The following is a 4,536-nucleotide window of genomic DNA, read 5'->3' on the forward strand; positions in this document are numbered from 1 at the left end:
GGCCCCGCCCCCCAGCGCGCCTGCGCAGAATGTCTAGTGAGGGTTGGCGGCGGAGGGGGGTGGTAATCTAAACCATTACTCTCCTCCCGCTTCTGCTTTAATCTAGAAACAGTTACTTCGTTAACCGATATAGGAATCAGCATCTTTATAAGTGGCAGTCTCTGAGCTGAAAAATCCACGTGTAGTGTCTCAGTCCCTGACGTGAAAAGCAGAAACCTAGATGCTGAGTGTAAAGCCAGTAGCGGAGGCCACCCACACAGTCACAGTCTCCTGGCCCATGCAAGTTAGCATTGGATTCAGATAGTCGGTAATGAAACAACGGAGCCAAGAACTGGTGGGCTGTTAGCTTTAATCCTATCTTGCACTCAGCAGGCAAGAAATACACACACTGGGAAAAACTTCCCTTTCCATTCAGGGCTCCCAAAGCCACTGACTTATCCAAGTTTCCTAGAAGCAAAGGTTTCTAGCTCACCAGCTTTATTCACCTCTGTTCCCTATCTCCTTCTCTCTACACAAACTGGTTTCTTCCTCAGCACTCCCATCTTGGCTGCCTCTCCTCTCCTCCTCGTGGCCTTTGTTTGCTCTCCTCTTTCTCTGCTCTCTAGCATGGGCTCCTCTAATGCTAATCTCAGAAACTGAGAGAGCAAGCTCCAGGTCTGCCCTACTTTATAGTGCAGAAATCAAAACCTTTAATCCAATATACAAACAAGGAAGTCTCTGATACAAAGCCACTTATCTGAGGCATAATGGGATTCGTCATGAGAGTGCACCACCCCACATCATGCAATCAGTCAAGGGTGTGGGGAAAATCTTAGTCTTAAAACTAAGCCTTAGGTTATAATGACCCAGCCTACATACAACCTGTCCCCAACACCCAATACAAACTATAAGCGAGCAAACATATATATCATATTTACAAACGTATTTGACCGACATTCCACCCCTTTGGCTCACTTCACAATCTAAAGCACAGGTATTCCAGCACAAGGAAATTAGGCACATTACACAAACTACAACATGACAAATCATACAATTTCAACAATTACAAAGATACACGTCACCAGTCTCTGAGCACTTTGCCAAAAGCGCAAAATGTCCTCAGACTTCTTCCTAGCCATGGGAAAAGCTTCCCAGGGCAGGAGGAGGGCCTCCATCAAAGCCGTCCCCCACCCCCATCAGGGTATTTCACATTGTCCAAAATCCGTAAGTCCATCCAGCAGAGGAGTCAGTGCCCACTAGAGTCATAGTCCAGGAATCAATTCACACACATGGAGCCTTAGCCACCCCCCTCACCCCTGCCGTCCTGGCAGGTATTACACTGTCCCAAAGAGGAGCACGTGGCAATGGCAGTCAGCATTTCCATCTCTGCTTCAGAGAGCATGATGGCACCCACCCCTATTCTCAAAATCGCAGATGTAGAGCCAGGAGCCAAGGCCAGGGCCACCATCAGAGCAGCCTGGTCCATGCAGGTTCGTATTGGATTCGGACAGTCGGCAAAGAAACAGCGGAGCCAAAAACTGGTGGGCCATAGTCTTTAATTCTAGCTTTGCACCCGGCGGGCAAGTAAAAATACACACTGGGCTCCAAAACCCAGTCACATTCAGTGCTCACAAAGCTACTGACTTATCCGAGTTTCCTAGAATCAAATGTTTCTAGCTCACCAGACTTATTCACCTCTGTTCCCCATCTCCTTTCCTTATCCCAGATACAAACTCTGCCCAAATTGGCTTCTCACTCAACATTCCGCCATCTTGGCTGCTTCTCCTGGCCTCCTCCACGTGGCCTTTCTCTGCTCTCCTCTGCTCTCTCTTCTAATGATTATCTCAGGAACCAAGAGCCCAAGCTCCCATTCTACCCCTATTTTATAGTGTAGATTCAAAACCCTTAATCCAATATACAAAATAGGGAAGTCTCTAATACAAAGTCACTTCTCTGAAGCATGATAGGATTGTACCGCCCTACATCAAAAAGGGTAGGAAAGGCTTAATCCCAAAACCAAGCCCCAGGCTAAAGGATTCTGCCTGCCTTTAGCCCACCCCAACACACATTAATATCACCTGGGTGACGGCCTCCTTGTGTTATCTTTAACAAAGTGAGCATAATACACTTTATCTGCCCAACAGCAGACCTACCCGGAGCATAGTAGGTACTCCTTGCTGCTGGGCTCTCACCTTCTGGAGACTGTGGATCGCAACTCCAGCCCAATTCTCCTCATCTTCCAAAGAGGAATTGAAAACATCATCAGCTCCTGCTGCAGGGGTTGAACTGCGGGCCACTGTCACCTTCTGCTCCCTGGGCCTTGTAGCCCCGGCCCCAGCTTCAGCCCCGGCCTCCCACCGCTGCTGGCTCTCCACAATGTCCAGGGCAATCTGCAACTCATGAACCTGTGATTCCTTTTCCAGCAGCTGCTCCAATTCCAAGCAAATCTCATGAACCTGGTCGGCCTCCTCCGGTGCTTGCTTCAGCTCCAGGATTGGCATCTCTCTCTCCCACGTTTGCTCCAGCTCCTTCCACGGCTCAGTTTGCAGGTCCCGGGCAGCCTCTTCCACAGAGCTCTCTGTTTCCTCACACATGGCTGTAAAAATCAGCCAGCCTACGGTCCCCAAAGGTACAGCCATGGGGAACCATAACAGCAGCCAGTCCTCTATGCCACCGCTCAAAGGTGGTGGTGGCTCCATACCGAACTGTATCGAATCCTGCCACAGACTACGCCAAATGTGAAGTAGCTGTGGCCATCATCACAGCCGCCTGGCCCGTGCAGGTTCGCATTGGATTCAGACAGACAGTAATGAAACAACAGAGCCAAGAACTGGTGGGCCATCAGCTTAAATCCTAGCTTGCACTCAGTGGGCAAGAAATACACACAGTGGGAAAACACTTCCCTTTCCATTCAGGGCTCCCAAAGCCACTGACTTATCCAAGTTTCCTAGAATCAAAGGTTCCTAGCTCACCAGCTTTATTCACCTCTGTTTCCCATCTCCTTCTCTCTGCACAAACTCTGCACTAACTGGGTTCTCCTTCAGTACTCTGCCATCTTGGCTGCCTCTCCTCTCCTGCACGTGGCCTTTTTCTGCTCTCCTCTTTTTCTGCTCTCCTCTAGCATGGGCTCCTCTAATGCTAATCTCAGGAACCGAGAGAGAGCAAGCTTCTAGTCTGCCCCACTTTATAGTGCAGAAATCAAAACTTTTAATCCAATATACAAACAAGGAAGTCTCTGATACAAAGTCACTTATCTGAGGCATAATGGGATTCCTCATGAGACTACACCACCCCACAGCATGCAATTAGTCAAGGGTGTGGAAAAAAGCTTAGTCTTAAAACTAAGTCTTAGGCCAGGGGTCGGAAACCTATGGCTCGCGAGAGAGATGTGGCTCTTTTGATGGCTGCATTGGGCTCGCAGACAAATCTTTAATAAAAAAATAATGTTAAAAATATAAAACATTCTTGCCTGACCTGTGGTGGCGCAGTGGATAAAGCGTCGACCTGGAATGCTGAGGTCAACCCTGGGCTTGCCTGATCAAGGCACATATGGGAGTTGATGCTTCCTGCTCCTCCCTCCCCTTCTCTCTCTCTCTCTCTCTCTCTCTAACTTTCTCTCCTCTCTAAAAATTAATAAAAGAAAAATTAAAAAATAATAATAATCTTTAAAATATATATATATAAAACATTCTCATGTATTACAATACATTCATTTCCTATTGCTCATGTTCATGGTTGCAAGTGGCTGGAGCCAGTCACAGCTGTCCTCCGGGACAACACAAAATTTTTATTGGATAATGAGCAATTTACACAGGTCGTTGTATGGCTTTCACGGAATTACATTTTAAATTATGTGCTGTTGCCTGACCAGGCGGTGGCGCAGTGGATAGAGCGTCGGACTGGGATGCAGAGGACCCGGGTTCAAGACCCCGAGCTCGCCAGCTTGAGTACGGGCTCATCTGGTTGAGGAAAGGCCCACCAGCTTGAACCCAAGGTCGCTGGCTCCAGCAAGGGGTTACTCGGTCTGCTGAAGGCCCGTGGTCAAGGCACATATGAGAAAGCAATCAACGAACAACTAAGGTGTTGCAACTCGCAATGAAAAACTAATGATTGATGCTTCTCATCTCTCTCCATTCCTGTCTGTCTGTCCCTGTCTATCCCTTTCTCTGACTCACTCTGTCTCTGTAAAAAATAAAAAAATTAAAATATATATATATTAAAATATGTGCTGTTCATGGCTCTGTCAGCCAAAGAGGTTCCCGACCCCTGCCTTAGGATATAAGGACCCAACCTACTTACAGTCTGTCCCCCACACCCAATACAAACTATAAGCGAGCAAACATGTATATCATTACTTCTTTCCCTTTGATTCTGATGTACAGTATAAAATCAGTGGTGATTAAAAAAATTAAAAATAAGTGGTGAAACTGCAATTTTCTGGAGCTCTTTCTCAATCCATTGAGAGTTTGCTTCCTGGCAATTGTAGACTGTTTGGCTCAAAAAAACTCATAAAAATTCTTACAGCTTTGGAAGTTTCTTCCATCGACAATAGGTAGC

This window comes from Saccopteryx bilineata, chromosome 4 (genome assembly GCF_036850765.1).
Source record: "Saccopteryx bilineata isolate mSacBil1 chromosome 4, mSacBil1_pri_phased_curated, whole genome shotgun sequence".
NCBI lineage: Eukaryota > Metazoa > Chordata > Mammalia > Chiroptera > Emballonuridae > Saccopteryx > Saccopteryx bilineata.